Source organism: Polypterus senegalus, chromosome 4 (genome assembly GCF_016835505.1).
Source record: "Polypterus senegalus isolate Bchr_013 chromosome 4, ASM1683550v1, whole genome shotgun sequence".
NCBI classification, from domain to species: Eukaryota; Metazoa; Chordata; class Cladistia; order Polypteriformes; family Polypteridae; genus Polypterus; species Polypterus senegalus.
The window spans coordinates 174,845,699-174,865,018 of NC_053157.1; positions in this window are offsets into that span (position 1 = coordinate 174,845,699).

Sequence of the window (19,320 nt, forward strand, 5' to 3'; positions counted from 1 at the left end):
AAAGCTTTAAGCTAGTAAAAATAAGTAAATAGATAAATTAATAAAAATAAATAGAGTTAAAAAAGAGGGGAAAGAATCTGTTTCCTCAATTAATATGTTTATTCTAAAATGTTATTGATTAGATCCTGCCAGGTTTTGAAAAAGTTCTGCACAGATCATCAAAGTGAGAATTATTTTTTTTCTAATTTCAAATAGCAGATAACATCAGTTACCTACTGACTTAGAATAGGTGAGTTAGGATTCTTCCAATTGAGCAAGATAAGTCTGCGTGCCAGTACTGTTTGTTTGTCCTTCTCAACTTTAAGCCCATCTGGAAGTACCCCAAACACAGCTGTTAGTGGATTAAGAGGGAATATGACACCAAGGCTGTTCGAAAGGCATTTAAAGATTTTGGTCCAAAATGATGTTAATTTGGTGCACACTCCAAACCTATGGCCCAATGTGGTTGGAGCTCGACTGCAATGTTCGCAGGTTGAATCTTGTCCTGGGAACATTTTGGACAATTTCAAATGAGACAGATGAACTCAATATTTAATTTTAAGTTGGGATAATTTTTATGCTTTGCGGATATAGAGCTCGAGTGAATTCTGTATATTGCTACCTTCCACTCCTTTTCTGAGATGTTGAGTGAGAGATCCTTTTGCCACTGTTCTATTGGATCTTTGAAAGGGAGGAACTGTAAAATAGTTTTATATATTACAGAGGTGCTGTCTGAGTTCTCAACACTGATCAATATTTTTTCCAGCATAGAGGTACGTGGGAGATGAGGAAAATTGGGCAGGTTCTGTTTAACAAAGTTTCTAATTTGAAGGTAATGAAAGAAACGTGTTGCTGGAAAGTTAAATTTGTAGTGTTTTTGTAGGATGCAAAGAAATTGTCTATGTACAGATCTCTAAGTGATTTAATCCCATTTGTTTTCCAGACATTAAAGAAAATTATATTTGAGAGGGTGGAAAAAGGTGGTACTCGTGCAGAGGTGCCACAGATAAAAGCTTCTCTATCTTTAAAATGCTTCCTACATTGGTTCCATATTCTGAGTGAGTGAAGCACAATTGGGTTGTTAGTATATTGGCGATGTATTGTACTTATTGGTGTACAAAGCAAGGAATATAAAGTACTGCAGGATTTGAATGACCTCCCCTTTTAGGCATGTGACATACAGGTATTTTGTTTAATAAAAGTTCAGTAGAAGTACTAAAACAAATACAACAGTAACCAATGAAATATCTTTGTAGAGTCTGACTGACTGATGAGTATTTTTTAAATTGCAACTCCAAAGCCAGGTGGCTAGTCTGTTAATTGCACCTAAATTTGTTTCAATGATGAATGGTAAATAACATTTGTTACTTAAACTGAATAGGCTACAGAGACACAGTGTACTAACCCATGATTGTGCAAGGTGTTATCCCTTGATTGCCATTTTTTTCAGATTCAGGCAAAACTTATGAAGCGGCCACAAACCACAGATACCTTAGAAAGGACAGCTACTGGAAGAATTGCTTTTCTGGCTAGAAATACTGAAATATGACATTCTACTGCATATTTATCCATTTAAGCACTGTTTAATGTAAAGTTTAAGGAATAAAATACAAAATATTCTATACCATATGTTGTGTCACCTGTCTTTTATACAAAAGGTATGTATGTGTGTGTTTTTTCATATATTGGCAAAAAGGCATAATTATCTAATATCATTAGTCACAAGCACCCTGGACATTGTGCTTTAGTACACATTGTCTTTTGAATGTTTTCATTGTAGACCAAAACTATTTTACCTATAACCTAAATTCCTTCCCTCCATTCAAATTTGAAAAAGGCAATCTGTTATATGTGGAACAAGAACAACTGGTGGTTGTTACTTGTTGCTGTAAGTCTAACTGGAAAAATGATCAATAATATCTGATTAGGTCAAATGGCAACCCATTTCATAGCTGAAACAGACATCCTCATTGAACTGTAAAGAAGAGAAATCATGTGACTCAAGCCATTTGATAGGTCCAAATGGCAAGATTTATTGATGAGAATGTATTGAGCCAGACAGACATGCCAGACACGTGGCAGCAATGCTTCATAAATTAAGAAATTTCATAGTATTTGATTAATTCATTTGTTAAGAAAAACATGATGTGTGGACACAATGTCATTTTGGTCCTGCAAATTATTCACGGTCAAAGCAGTAAAAAAGTGAAGCAGGCATTTTTTATGTAAAGAATCAAATGTTACAGATGAGGGTTTTGAATTGCAAAGGCAACTTATATTACACTATCAATTCTTTACATTTATTAAATACTAATGCCAGTCACTCAGCCTTTCTAATAGAGTTACTGTAAAAAATACAACTCAGAGCTCAGTCAGACTGGTAATTGTAAAACAGCAAACGTACGTATGTTTTGAGAATAAGGGTGGGGCAGCATAAATTCACAGTAATTAGCACTGCTGCCTCTTAACTGCAGAATGACTGGAATGGCCAGTGTCTGAAATGAATGTGATTTCTTGCCCAAGATCACGATGGTTTAGTGCATGTGTGGCTGCTCCAGTTTTCTACTCATGTTGAAAAAATCATGAATGTGGTATTGGAGCAGAACATAAGCCTGAATATCTTTCCTGACAACAACCTCCTTTCAGCCACCCTTTACAACACCATAATTGTATTCTAACCCCAGATTACAAGGATAATGTAAAGTTCAAACAGGAAACTAAAAGTAAACCAATGCCTATTTCTGATAAATTACATATTTACTCAAAAAAATTGGAAAGTTTAAGAAAGCTTTTTGAACAATAGTACGGGAGTGAGACATGACCAAAGAAGGTACAACATGAAGCAAAACTGGAAAGAATGGATATAAGAGTAATTAGATGAATGTGTGGAATGCAATAATGTGAAGGTACGGTGAATACTGGGTTGAAGGAATATTCCACCAAAAAAATAATATTTTTTGTTACCTACCCCGTGTAGTTTATAACAAAGGGCAAGAAAAAACTTTAACCTGATGTTTTCATGCAGAATGGAGAGAAAAATATTTATGATATACTGTAATAGAAGCCTAGAATAGAAGAAAATAATTTTGCACTACTTAGGTCGCATAACCCACATGTTAGTTATCCCTTCGTATGCTCAAAACTTGCAAAGCTCATGCCTTTTCTGCTAAAATGTTGTTAAATATATACTTCCTGAATTATCAGTGCATGTCTTCTCTCATTCATTCTTTGGTCAAGAGTCCTGTCTTTAGTTTAAAAGGTCATGGATGTATGTATCGTGTGCTACTTTATTATTTTCTAATTTCATAGTAACTGTCAGCATTCCCATAAAATAAAAAAGACCTTACACACGCACATATTCCGCAGTACCATCTAGTTACTTTTTCACAAGCACTAAGTTCAGTGCAATACAAAAGGCATGGATTTTTTTATTATAAGAGTCATTCAGGATTAAGCCCTGTAGTTAAGTGATGTTAAAAAAATTAATTAGCATATCTCAGGTCTTGTCTACAAAGAAAATGAAAGCACATGCAAAATAAAATCCTGGAAATGAAAAAAGATTATATTAGTAAAATACTTCATTATAGGTATAATGAATTCCATATTTAATTTTAAATTATAGCCAAATTTCAAAGGTCTATATTACAGAATTTAAAGACCTAAATTGAATGAAATGTTTCCAGTTACTTTAAGACATCTTAGATCTTTTAACAGCCCAGCATTTATTAAGTAATGTGCTTTCTGGTTATTCTGTTTTTAGTATACTGTATTTTATTTGAAATAAAAGTGAATATCTGCTCCATTTTTAAGTCAGTGAGTTGTGCTGCTGCCTGATAGATTCATCATCCTGAGTTTGTGTCCTATGGGAGATGTTGTCCATGCGAAGGGTGCATGTCCACTCCATACTTGTGAGTTTTTCTCCTGTACTCCGTCCACTGCCCCACATGTCTGAAAACTTGAAGATTAGGCTAACTTGTGACTCCAAATTGGCTCCTGTGTGACTGTGACTGGGCACTGTGATGAACTGTGGCATGTTCAGGGCTGTTTCAGTTCTTGTATATACACAAAATGCTGTTAATGTAAGAAATAACTGAATACACACGTTGAGTATACTAAGGTAGAGGATGACAGCAAAACTAAACTTTCATGTTGTAAACCATATTGGCATTACCTCATTCTCTTTAGCAGACTTTCATTTCAGTTGCTGGTCAGGAAAAACTCACGTTCAAGCAAAATTCATTAAAAAACTAAAAACATTTATTTTTGGAAGATGGGTACCGTGGGCCCTTTCTACATATAACATAAGGTAATTTTTACTGCTCTCCCTATCTGATAAGGGTGGGATTATTCAAGATAATGTGACAATTATATAGGCTTTGCCAAATACCATATTATACTAAGAACAGCAGTAAGTTCAGACTACCAATGAAAATTCTGGAATGACTGTCATCTACGAACCAAAGATAGGCAGGATTAGAATTTAGCCCAAATGTGGAAATAAGAGGGTACATCCTTACCTTTAAAGTGGAGTTTATGTGTGTGTATGTGTGTACTAACCAGTGCCTCCCCAACTATGGCTCTATATCAGTAACACAGGCTGGAAGGGAGAGCAGCACAGTGTGAAGACATAAATGCGAGAGAGACAGATGAAGGGTTGGGGAGCTTTCCCCATATACTGTCGTAGCTCAATAAACAAGTCAGTGCGCACTGATATCACGGTCAAGTTCATGTAAACAGTTGACAACCAAGCTAGGACAAATAGAGCAATTTATGTAATCTGGACCGGAAGTAGGAGGAAGGAAGAGGGTGACATGAGTAGAAGGTGACGGAGGTGATGTCATCGGAGGGTGACCGGAAGTAAAGTCATCAGGGATGGACGGATAAAAACACGGAAGTTTGTGTTGGGGTGGCATTTTCGTGCATAGAATTCATGGTGTGTGGTGTTTTTATTCTTCCTTTTTCCAAGTGAGGAAAAGGGAAAAGCATTAATACTCTGTCTTAAACCCCGCTCCAGTGTGTTTTCGTGCTCCATAAGGCCCTTTGGCTGCCCCCTAATCGTGCATGTCTGACAACAGTAAATCCTTGATTAAGAAAGAGATCCTGGTGGAAGACTGCTACACCACACGATACCTAGTATTCAATGGATAAGTCAAAGCTTACTTGAGAAGCTCTACACTGTAAAGCAAAGAGCTCACCAGCCAAAACAAGCTGCAGTAGAAAGGCAAACCACACCACAAAGAGCAATGGGTCCAGATAAAGCCACCATATACAGAATTCTTCACTAGATCAAATATGATGGCTTTAGTCCAAAGCATGCTCAGACATTACTATAGAAGCCTGGGCTATCATTAACTGATTTTCCTGAGCTTAGATAAATTAGGACTCTCAATAGATAGTAAACCACCAGCCAAATTATTGTTGTAACACTTCATCATGTTAAACTAATAGTAAAGATAATTAAGCTTGATAAATACATAGCTTTTACAAGCTTTCTGAATTCAAACCTTCTAAAAAGAAACTTCTCAAAGCATAATGCTCAACCTCTCTCTCACTCGAATGTGTATAACAGGACTACCATGAGTGTGATGTGTTTGTAATATTATAAAAAAAGTTGCAGACACAGGGAGTTTCTGGCTGATCTCACCCTAAACCATACAATGTTATTGTAAATTCAAACAGAATCAAACTGCCTGTTCTTCTGACAAAACTGTAAACAGGTTCTGAATGAGAAAGAGAGTCCTGAGGAAAGATGGCCATCCAAAAAAGGGAAATCCCAATTAAAAAGCCTGCCTAGTCAGTCTGAAGAAAAAAGCCATTCCCAAATAGCTGCAAAAATATCAACTCTTTGTTTCTGCAAAACAAAATATTTTTAAACAATTATTAGCTTGCCTGTGGAGATCAATTATGAGAGTTTAAAAATGGCATGCATTCATCTAAAAGCTTTGTTAATCAACAGAAAATGTAGCACATAATTGATTTTACAGTAATGAAACAATGTTTAACAAAAATATAAAACATAATAATGGCAAACACAATTTAGAAGCTTTGATGTTTCCTTGTAATCATAATGTACCCAATAATTATGAAAGTGTACTGGCCTGAAACATAATAGCACATATGCAATAAATGAAGTACCATGTGTCCTGTATAATTTGAATATCTGATGATTGCAAGTTCTTTGTTTTCTGTCATAAAGGTCAGCCACTGAAATTTTGTATAATAGCATTTTGCTTTAAATATATGGGTTAAATACTTTTGGGATATAAACGTGCATTAAATTAATGAAGTGTTCATAAAAACAATTTTGATTGCCTATAGAAAGTATGCACACAGAAAGCATAAGAGAAGAGAAAAACATACACACTGGAGAGATTTAGCAAAAGCACTTAGAGAAATAAACAGAACATGAAATCTTTTAACTTCAATGGCATTATAAAGGTTATATTTATTCCAGTTAGTTGGTATATTCACGTACACTTTCCATTTTAGACTCTGGTCATCATTAAGGCTATAACACTGAATACCCAAAAAGCAGTAAGAATTTAAATTCCATAATCCACTGGAAAGGGGGGTTATATCTGCATCTGTTTAAGTTTCCATCAATCCTATCCATCAAACAAATCTATCTTATTTTTTTTTCTTTAATAGCTGCTTTGACAAACGTGACTTGAAAAGCATTTAATTATCAATACACAACAGAGATTTTCTGCAATGTAATAAAGTGTGATTTTGGCATATCACTGTCTTTGGATAACTGACTAGGTGATACGAGAATACAAGATACTCTTTGTTACTTTGAAGCTATCATTGTGACAAGACGATGATTGCTTAGAACACCCCAAGAATAATCTGTGAAAGGACAAATCCAATTAAACTGCTTATTGCAGTCACATCACTGGTCATGGCTTCTGTAAATCAGAGAAAAGAGTGAAGCTGTTCTCAAAACAATGTAAACATTATAACCTGTGTATGGGTCTTAGTGAAAGTCTTTCCCCATTATACTCAACTACTCCAACTATGAGTTCCTCCTGTCCACAGAGCATAAGGTTACTGAACAGTGAATCAAAATAACAAATATTGTAATATAATTTTGTATTGTATTAATATATTGGAAGCTGTGTGTGTGTGTGTATGTGCATGTCTTTGTTTATATAGTATTACCTGAACTATTCTAGGAGACATGCAAGTAAGAATTTCTTTGTATTATATGCACAGATGACAAACTTATTGTAAAACTTTCAAGAGAGTAAACGTTAGATAAAGTAATCATATATGTTGACCAGCATTGCCCATCAAGTGAGTGTGATGGAGTATTTTGAGTCAAAGACACCATTTGACAGACCAAATGTTGCACACCTTAAACTGATTGAAATAACATCCACCACTTCAGTCACTGCCTAAAATTGCTTTCTTGATCACTGGTTGTAGTTGTAGGGTGTTGTACTGTGTTAGACATTATGGAGGCAATGAGAAGTCAAGCAAGGTGACACCTTTTGTTGGCTAACTGAACTGATTACAATATGTAAGATTTCGAGGCCACTGAGGCCTCAGTAGTCTCGAAAATTTGCATATTATAAACAGTTCAGTGAGCCAATAAAAGGTGTCATCTTGCTTGACTTCTCATTGATCACTGGTTGTTATTTTTAACCAAAAGAAAACAATTTCATTGATTAGTGATAGGGTTAGCGTGGCTAACGACTAGCATCCCAGATGTTAACGTGAAGCTACCCAGGTTTAGCACAGTTAGAGCGGACAGAGACGCAACAACCTGCGGGAAGTAGAAAGGAGGAAGACTCGCTCTCTATGTGAATACAAGGTGGTGCAACCCTGGAAATGTAAACGTCAAAATCTCCACTTGCTGCAGGGACATCGAACTGTTGGCCGTAAGTCTGCGTCCCTATTACTTGCCCAGAGAGTTTGGACATGTCATTATTGTTATTGTTTACATCCCTCCCTCGTCCCAGCCCAGGTAAGCAGAGAGCTGAGGAGGCTTTGTGCCAGCAAAGCAGTGGGTCCAGATGGAGTATAGACACGACTGTTGAAGGCCTGTGCGTTGGAGCTGGGGAGTCCTCTACAGCGCATCTTCAACCTGAGCTTGGAACAGGGGAGAGTCCCGAGGCTTTGGAAAACATCTTGAATCACCCCAGTCCCAAAGGTATCACGTCCTGGTGAGCTGAATGACTTCTGGCCTGTCGCTCTGACGTCACATGTGATGAAGACCATGGAGCGGCTGATGCTTCACCACCTGAGGCCACAGGCCACGCCCTCGACCCTCTGCAGTTCACATACCAGGAGATGGTGGGAGAGGAGGATGCCATCATCTATATGCTACATCGATCCCTCTTCCACTTGGACAGAGGCAGTGGTGCAATAAGAATTATGTTTCAGGACTTCTCTAGTACCTTCAAAACCATCCAACTTCAGCTCCTTAGGGACAAGCTGAAAGAGATGGGAGTAGATTCAAACCTGGTGGCATGGATCATGGACTATCTTACAGACAGACCTCAGTATGTGTGTTTCGGGAATTGCATGTCTGACATTGTGGTCAGCAGCACAGATAAATTGGACTGGATTGCCAATACTGATGCTCTGTGCAAGAGAGGACAGAGCCGACTATACTTCCGTAGAAGGCTGGTGTCCTTCAACATCTACAATAAGATGCTGCAGATGTTCTATCAGACAGTTGTGGCGAGCGCCCTCTTCTATGTGGTGATGTGCTGGGGAGTCAGCATAAAGAAGAGGGACGCCTCATGCCTGGACAAATTGGTGAGGAAGGCGGGCTCTATTGTAGGCATGGAGCTGGACAGTTTGACATCTGTGGCGGAGCGACGGGCGCTGAGAAGCTCCTGTCAATCATGGAGAATCAGATCCATCCACTGAACAGTATCATCTCCAGACAGAGAAGCAGTTTCAGCGATAGACTGCTGTTACTGTCCTGCTCCACTGACAGACTGAGGAGATCCTTCCTCCCCCACACTATGCGACTCTTCAGTTCCACCCAGGAGGGTAAACGTTAAAACTATACAAGATTATAGACTGTTATACCTGCCTCACACTCTCTCCTTGCTTTTTTAACTTGCATTGCGTTTTTATCACTCTTTAATTAATATTGTTTTTATCAGTATGCTGCTGCTGGAGTACGTGAATTTCCCTTAGGGGATTAATAAAGTATCTATCTATCTATCTATCTATCTATCTATCTATCTATCTATCTATCTATCTATCTATCTATCTATCTATCTATCTATCTATCTATCTATCTATCTATTTATCTACACACTTTCTGTAAATGCAATAAACTTCATTTCACTTCTCAAATATCACTGTGTGTGTCTCCTATATGCTATATTTAACTGACATTTTTTATCGTAACAACCAACGATTTATAAAGGAAAATAATGACTATTAACAAGGTTGCCCAAACTTTTGCATCCCACTGTATCTATCAAGCTTATCTGTAGTAATTTTTTTAACAGCAACATTTCATATAAAATTACATAAAAGTTTATGCTGTTTTATGAGCTTGTTTTTAAATGTTTTTTGTGAAAGCTAGTGGTTTAACAATACTGTAGCATCCTGGCCAGATTGAAGCCTGGAGGAAAAGGAATTGTTGAGTCTAGTGATGAGGATGGACAGCGGCGCGGATGATTATCATCTGGGATATAATTGAAACTAAAAGGAAGAAAAGGGGTGATACCCTGAATGGAGAAGCTGGAAATGGAGACAGGGATTTTGGATGGTTTGGGAGATACAAGGGGAGGTGTGGGATATAAGGATGAGAGAAGAGCATGGGGGGAGGGTGGATTCTGTCTACTTAATCTGGATATTCTTTTATGGTGTCTCTCAGGGCCATAACAGTGAGATTCTACAACCACTTCTTTGTTGTGCAGTGTCTTCCTTTTTGAACCTGCTACGGTGATGTTGTTACGATACCATAGTAAAGTGGTTCCCAAATTCGATCCTGGGGATCCACTTTATATTCCATGTTTTAAACAGATTCACAATCAGTGATAATGAGTTATAATAAATGATCTCATAAATAGCTGGCCTTCTCTAATTCTGAGTTCAGAAAAGCACAGAAGTATGTTATTTACATTTATAAGATGATTAAAAATAATTTAAATTTTTACTATAGTTTTAAATGCTTAACTATCTTTTGTTGTTTTCCTAATATTTTTCCTTTTTCTCTGTGTAGTTTGCTCACTTAACTGTATGCTAATAATGACATTAAAAATAAAAACAGTATACATCCGGGCAAATGACCCAGCAACTACTTCATCATGTGACCCACTAATTAGTAAATAATAGATTAAATAACCATGCACCTGGAAAAGCAGAATGAAATTCAGGATGAAAATATAAAAATAAACACATTATCCCCATATAACTGCTGAGTACATTTTAATAAAAAATTACCAAAGTTGGTTTTGTAATTTCTACATTGACTCTTAAACACAGAAACTGGGAAATAACAGCTCACTTAATCAGGCATGGAGTCCAATAAGGTGCAGAAGCTTATTGGAACAAAAACCTGCAGCCGCAGTGGCTCCCCAGGACTGAGTTCATGAACCACTGCCATACTTAATATGCTACTGAATGGTTATCATACTGCTGTATGGCTCATTTATTTGATCCATAATAAGGCAGAATAGTATACATTTATGGGTAATATTGTTAAGTTAAAAGTAACTATTCTTTATTTTGCATTTCCTAATTATGTGAGCTATTTGGAATCTATGATAAATGGTAGTGTCAATAATATTAGAAATTTCTTTAAGAATGTGACAAGTGACCACTTAAATGCCGATGCCCTTGGCTTTGTTTATTTTGTTGTTAATTATAACATTGTTGTTGAGAGCACACTGATTTGGCAGTAACATGATGCACTCAGTTATTCTTGTAGAAACCAATTATACCAAATGTAGTTGTGATTTAGTCAGCCTATGAGAACATCAACACGACTCTTTTGTGTCTAACTTGGTGCGCATGATTCTCTACATCCCTAAATGTTTCCAGTCAGTGCACTTTGAACGCTGGTACTGCAATTAAATTATGGAGCATTTGACTAAATATTAGTGATGCAAGTGCCAGATATTTAAAAGAAATCCCCAAAAGTCTCTTGGGCAAAAACATACATTATGGAATACTTGATAACTACCAAATAATATTGAATAATGTTAAAACAGACTAAAGTTTTTTTATCTTCACAATTTATATAATCTGTTAATATGATTAACAGATTTTTAGTCTCTTACCTATCTATGATGATGAATACAACAAGTTCCCTTTTATTAATTTACAAACCAATTTTTATATCTATTATTAATATTACAGCACTAACCTGGCGTGGTGTTATGGGTCCACAGCTCTCTCAGCAAAGGCCATTTTTTAAATAAATAATCACTGCACTCGTGCCTTCGTGAGGGGGCGTAGTAGTCGTAGCAAGCCGCACGGCGATCTGCGGTGTGGGCGTTTCTCATCTAGTGCACAGGTGAGGGACTGCCCACATCCGTGATTGTTCCCGTGGCTAATGTGCTGCAGCTGCTATGGCCTCTCGCAATATAAAAGAAGCGCGAGTCGGATAGGGGAGTTGAAAAAAATTAAACGAAAAGGACGAAGGTCACAGGGAGCGAGAGAGGAAGCAAGTCGGTGCAAGAGAGACACACGGAGTGTGTGGGTGAGCGAGCGAATGAGCGCTCGTGGGCAGCTGTGAGGAAGTTGGGTGTTAGGCCGACACCCAGGCATTAGAGTTGATGTCGCTCCCACTGAGCGATCAGGTAGCGGGAGTGACCTGGGAAAGGCGACTGGCCGTAGAAGACTGGAAAGGCAGCGGGAGTCGCGAGACTTGGAGCTGCAGTCCTTGGTATGGGCGTCCTGGAGATCAAGGAGTCCAAGTCTCTGGTCTGGGATGAGTGCCAGACTGAAGCCAGGATCGGGAGGTCTCCAGACCTGTGTATGTGTGTATGAGAAAAGGGCAGCTGTTGAGAGAGTCTCGCCTGCTGCATAGCCCTAGCGGGAGAAGCAAGTGAGATGTTAACAGAAAAGATGCACCGAGCTTGTTGTTGATTTTTAAAGACTGCTTCCGTAAGAATGTTTTAACCTCGATTTTAAAGGATTGGTTTTTTTGTAGTGTTTTTAAACCTCCACATGTCTTTTATTGGATTATTTAATTAACTATTTTTGAAGCACTGCACTTTATTGAACACTTTTTTTTTTTGATTGTCTTTTTAATAAAAGCACTTTGCACATTTGTACCATCCCCTTGCTCAGATGTTGCCTCCACTGTCTAGCTCATCGGTAACATTATCAACCGTGTTGGGTTCAAGGGCTTCCAAACAGTGGAGCCGAACCCACATCGTCACACCTGGAAACAAATAAAATCTTAAATGGAGAGGTCTTACAAACATGCACAGTAGCTTCTTTTTGGGTCTAACATAAATTTGTTTAAAAAAATAGTGTCATGAAAACCTATTTCCTAAACAATATCCAGCAGCTGTCTGATACACCAATATTTATTAATAGATATTTTCAAGACATGAATATGTATAAAACACAAAAGAGATAGCCACAAAATATAGAATAATAAAAAATATACCGTAAAAACATTAAAAGAATTAAAAGTATTAATTCTGAACTCCAGCATACTCTTTGCTGTCCATAACCTTCCTGTTTCTTTAATGTTATGATTAATCTTATAAAATGGCAAAAAAGAATCATAAACATCTTATTTTTTGAATTCTACTAAAAACAATGTACACATGCTGTGATCCAATAAACTGTCAATATTAAGTTTCCAGCAGACTGGCCATTAAATGTATTGTATATAACTTCAAAAAATGTTACTATAGCACTTTCAACTAAAATCATTATATAGCTGTAATCAGTTTTTGTGCTCACTTGGCAATAGACTGAAGTATTAAAACTGCTCAGTAGAAAGTCTGTAAGAAAAATAAATTACTGTATTGTAGCTTTCACAAATACAAGGTGGGGAGTGCTTTGCTTCTGACTCTTTGCAATTTATTGATTTTCTTGTATGAAATGCTATGATTCAAGGCACCAGTTTGTCTAAGTTATATTCTGTGACAGCTTATATGTTTAAATATACTTGTGATTCCCATAGTTTTCCATACTGCTGGGAAAAGCTTCCCTGAACCTATGGGCTAATGTGACTGAAAAAAGGATTACTTTACATTCTTGGTGCCCCTCTAATTAAAAACAAAATAGCTATCAATATTATTAATGCATGCATTATTTATTAAAACTATGAAATGGAAGAGGGGATGTGGGGAAATGAAAATTTTAGAACACTCTACCTCAAGGACCAGGATAAAGTAGTAAGTGCATCGATGTTAGATTAGCTATCATGTTTTTAACATATTTCTGCAATATAAAACACCTGAATAATTTAAGGAGTAATACTAAGTACCCTTGTTTTACAATGAGGACATACAGTACTGTATGTCAAACCAGGATTACTAGTACAGTACATATATGGTTATTAGAGCTATACAAGCAGCTTCTACAAAAGTTAATCCACAATAATTTTTAGTAGTTAAGATACAAAAGGTAGCTTCATATTTGCATCAGTACAGTAGGTTTGCCAGATAATAGACAAAGGGTATATTCTTTCTATTTGCTTGATTCATTGCAAATATTTTTCATTAGCTAGATCATTTACCATATTTCTGGTAGGCGATCAAATGTCATTTAGGGCAGTTCCCATAGGAAAACTTACATGTAAAAAAAGTTTCAACCACAGATGGGAATAGAAAAGAAACAAATCAAACAGATAAACATACATTAACCACAGAGTGAGATGAATAAAATATGTATTGAAATAAATAAACAGCTTTCTGAAAGAAAGATAACATATTTTGAAATATATATACCGCACATTGAAAAGCCATGTATCAAATACTGAAAAGTGAAATTAACATGAAATAAATATCAGGTTGAAGTGGGTAGAAAAAAAAATAAAAACACATCTATTTCTATCCAGAGAAGGATGAAAGAAGATCACTACAGTTTTTTTTTTTTCTAGTGAATATTCTACCTCCATCAATTTTTAAATACTAAAGCAAACCTGCAGTGCATACTGAAGCTTATCATAACATGTTTATTTTTAAAGCTAGTTATTCTCCCCAACTAGACAGACAGCCTTCAAATTTATACATTTTATACTACTGATAATTCTAATGGCATAATAATCTGATTTCTTATATGCAGTCAAAGTAAAAATTGAATGACCATTTTCACTTATGAAATAAAGCCCTCATCCCAAAGGATGACCACGCAAGTCTTCTACGTCATAAGCAGGCTACAAGAAAAAGATTAAATACAGTTATTTATTTGGCCAACACCATTATCCTAAGCAACGTACAACATTTGAGATACAATTGGTTTGCTCATTCCTGTTAGAGTCCAGACAGGTGAAGTGACTTCCTCAGTGGTGGAATTTGAACCCACAACCTCAGGGTTGGAAGTCCTAAACCTGAACCACTGCACCACAATGAAATCACAAACACATACCAGGATTCTATGGGTTCCATTTCAATTTGTACTGTCTTCATTCTTTTTAAAGAAAATCTCAAACCTGTTCTTCATATTGCAAAAAGCAACAAAAAAAAAAAAATAATAATAAAGCCACAACATAGAATCATATTCTGCTACCAAGTTTTTAATATTTTTTTAACAAGCTTTTCTTAATTACATAGATTGCATTATGCTGACTAGTAAAAATAAGTCTGTCTCTGTGTGAATTTCTTTCAATGCACAAAGCATCTTTGCTTATAAATGTAAAATGCATACTACCACAATTTTAAAAGAGTCTGATAACTCTAATACAGTTTCACTACCAGCTGCTGGCTTTATTTTAGGATCATTCAATTAAAATGTTCTGTAAAAGTTCATGCTGGAGCCAGATACATACTGTACGGTAGTTGGATAAGTCTTATATATAGATATCCATGCGTGGAAGTGTGTGTGTCCATCTGTCCGGCCCGGAAGTGAGAGGTGGAGTCAGGCTAAGGGCTCCACCTCTGAGGTTACACAAGCGAGGCCAGAATGTTGGCAAAGCAAAACCTCCAAAGATAGAGTCACTCGCTTAGCGTCTTATACAGTAGCGAGGTGAACACATCGGCAAAACAGTATCCCTTTACTTCCCCACTAATACACAAGTGATGCATCTCCAAAGAAAGACAATCGCTTAGCCCTAATGCACAAACGATGCAAGCACGTCGGCAACACAAATCCTCCTAGGAGAGAGATGCCAAGAGTAGTTCCTTTCAATTACCTGACATCTCTACATTTCAATTTTTTTCTGACGATTTCAATAGTTTCTAGGACCACAGGCTTTTTACAACATGGGCTTACACAGCTAGTATTTTAAAGAAACCTCAGTTGTTAATTTCAAACAACATAGCAACCTTCACTTAAATATTTTTCATGTCCAGGTAAAAGAATAATATTTAAAACATTTGTTTGCTATTTAATGCTTGTATGAATGTGTCAGGATAAGGAAATCAACAACTAGTGACACACATTTCAGCAGTAACTTCCCTGTGGGACACAAAGATGGACACTACAAGATAATAAACAAATGGTCTGGACTGAATTATATATTGCATATGCTGAACTATAGTGGTCTGCTGAAAAACTAAAAGAAACGGCAGATGGAATGTTTTGCAAAGAACCAGGGAGATGGAAAAGACTAAATTAAGATCAAAACTAACTTGCATTGATCTAAGGAACAGAAGATCAAAACAAATACAACACCATCAAGTACAATACATTAAATGGAGGCAAATTTGAAATACCACCAAGCTTCTCATTTAATGTCAAGGTCATCATCCTATCATGAAGCTGCAACTGTACAGTGGACACAATCTCTTTGCTATGGTTCACTACCCTAGTGCTACAGACTACAGGTGAGATGGAGGACTATACTGAATGTCAATACTGAATGAAGTCAAAAGTTCTGTTTAAAGATTTTGCTCCTGCTCAACCATTGTTGCTGCATTAAATCATTTTTCAGTCTTAAAGACACATTTTCTCTCACTCATGAACAAGAATTGAAGATACATTAACTACTGCTCATGGGGCAGGTGTTCATTTCTTACATGCTGAGTGCAAGCTTCCAGGAATAGACAGTGACCTCACATATGGAGATGCTAGTTTTCCATCCAATAGCATTATACACATCGACCTCAATAATTTGGGATACATCCCTTTAATTCCCTGAATGGATACCATATAAATTTGGGCTGCATACTAATTTGTTAAAGTCACCAACAGGAGAGGACAAAACATACACCCCCAACATAGTGCCAGAATGAATGAGCTCAACATAACATCGTGTGTATGTAGGGTCCAAATTGCTCTCAGCATTGGCCTCACATCCCCAAAAGAAACTGTAGTTTAGTGTTTTGAGTCAAGCCCAAGTACAAGAGACTAAATTCTTCAGTATTGGCTTTTCCTGGGAAGCCAAGGAGTGTGATCCCACAGTAAATTAGAAAACACTGTTATGTTTTCCCTTTAGAAATACTATTAGCCAGGTCTGCCAGTTTTGGAGCAATGTTCCTTTTTACCACTTAACAAAAAACTTTCCCACAATATTGTGTTTTTAGCACTTATCCACCCATGCAGCTATAACAATTTTTTGCACAGTTCTATTTACTGAAGTAAATCTATCCATCCATCTTCCTAACATCCTTTATCCTGAGCAGGATCATGGGGAAGCTGGAGATTATCCCACCAAGCAAAGGGTACAAGGTAGGAAGAATCCCTGCACAGGGCACCAGGCCTACTGAAACAGATAAACAAGCAAATTACAGATAGAATGGTGACTGATGACGTGGTCAGGAAAGCTATAGTTCGTTCCAAAGACCCATTTACAATATATTCTGAAACAATTTAATCTAGTACTGAGTTTTTAAAGATTTGGAACATAGCCCAGCAGCATCAGGTTCACGGAAACAAATGTCCTAGACAGCTCACCACACACCATGCTCATGCACATATTCACACTCATTCAGTACTAAGTTACCATAACATTCACTATAACAGCATTTTAGTTATATTCTTAAACATTTAAACTTATTTTAGGTAGAAATTTAAAACCTCCAGGTATTAGCTTAGCTAAATCACAAAGACCAAACTAAATTAGCAAAAACCCTATTATAAATAAGATCATTTTCAGTAATGGCTGCAGTGTGTTTAAAATGCTTTATCCATATAAAGGCAAAATATCATTAACCTTTACTTGCTGAAGTGATAATAATTAGAAACAAACAAAATAGCATCATATAGAAAACATACTGAACATTTTAAGCTAATCTAAGAAAGCAAATTCTTAACTACACAAATCTCAGCCACATTTTAAAGAGTTAAGCTTTCAGAATAAGTTCAGGAGTCAAAAATTAAATCTGAAATGAAACATTAGGAGAGAGAACTGAAAAACTGAATATAGTTGCACACAAAACAGATAAAGGAAGACAGCTTAAAAAATCATTAGCAGCTCTTACTTTAAATGATCAGCCTCTGCATGAATAAGAAATCTGTTTCTGCCTCAAGTATTTTCTGTACAGAAAGTACCCAAAAATGCACATACAAGGACTGCTATTGCTATATAAAATACTAATGATAGAGAGCCAATCCTGTGCGCACAAACCATTTATCTAAAGCTAGGGTAAAAAAAGACTATTGTAGAAAAACATTTACATTTTAATTATAAATTTCTAGGTGACAGCTACATTGGTAAAGAAAACAGTTATTCTGTAAATTTATATATACAGCATATATAATTGTTACAAACTAATGCCATTAAGGAAAACTGAAGGTAGAGTACATGTATTGAAATTTTAACAAGAGCTATTCAAAAACTATTTGCTGAACAGTATAGTTGTAACTGTTTATTAGTCAATACAAAACAAATTAGGGAAAAAAAAAACAAAAATTGATTGTTGCAGGATATTTACCTTTCAGCTTGTTTAAGACAATTTTTCAAAATTATTTTATAGAAAGATTGATTTGTTTTAAAGCAGCAAGCTGTTTGGTGGCCTTGCTATATAAACAATGCACTTACCTACTAGAAACTGTTAGTCAAACTAAAACAGACTCCCCAAAACATAAATCAGTCAGTCAGTCATTTATTGTCCAACCCGCTATATCCTAACACAGGGTCACGGGGGTCTGCTGGAGCTAATCCCAGCCAACACAGGGCACAAGGTAGGAACAAATCCTGGGAAGGGCACCAGCTCACCGCAGGGCGCACACACTCACACCCTAAGCACACACTAGGGACAATTTAGGATCCGCAATGCACCTAACCTGCATGTTTTTGGAGAGGAGGAAACCCACGCAGACACGTGAAGAACATGCAAACTCCACGCAGGGTGGACCCGGGAAGCAAACCCAGGTCTCCTAACTGTGAGGCAGCAGCGTTACCACTGCTTCACTGTGCCACCCCCAAAACATTAATCTTTTCTTATTATTAGAGGTGTTATATTCTGATTACAAACTTCAGGAACACAGTGAGAGCCAACTCTTGCACAAGGAGGCACAACACTTTAACCCTTCTCTAGAAACATAAAACACAAACATAAATCACTCGGTTACAGTTTTACAGTTTTCAGTCAATTAGGGGGTTGGAGAAAAAGAGAAATAATACCAAGAGTTTTAATCTTACATAAATGTAATAAAAATAGTTTAAACATTTCTGTACATGTTGAATTATGATTACAGTGATCCCTCGCTATATCGCGCTTCGACTTTCGTGGCTTCACTCCATCGCGGATTTTAAAAGTAAGCATATCTAAATATATATCACAGATTTTTCGCTGGGTCTTTTAATTTAAAGTACATACTTCCTCAGTTTGTTTGCCCAGTTGATTTCATAGAAGGGACGCTATTGGCGGATAACTTAGAAGCTACCCAATCAGAGCATGTATTACGTATTAACTAAAACTCCTCAATGATATACGATGTGCTTCCCGAGTGGTGCTTGATTGTTTGCTTTTCTTGTTCTCACACCCTCTCTCTGACTTTCTCTGCGCCTGACGGAGGAGGTGTGAGCAGAGGGGCTGTTTGCACAGAGGCTGTTTGCCTAGAAGATATGGAGGCTACTCTAAAAATGCTGAAGGACTACCTTCACATTGCTCCCTTCTGTTGCGGCTGCTTTATCGCGGTGCGCATACTTAAAAGCTCAACAGCACGTATTGATTTTTTGATTGTTTGCTTTTCTGTCACGCTCTCTCTCTCTCACTGACATTCTCTGCTCCTGACGGCGCTCCTTTGAAGAGAAGATATGTTTGCATTCTTTTAATTGTGAGAAAGAACTGTCAT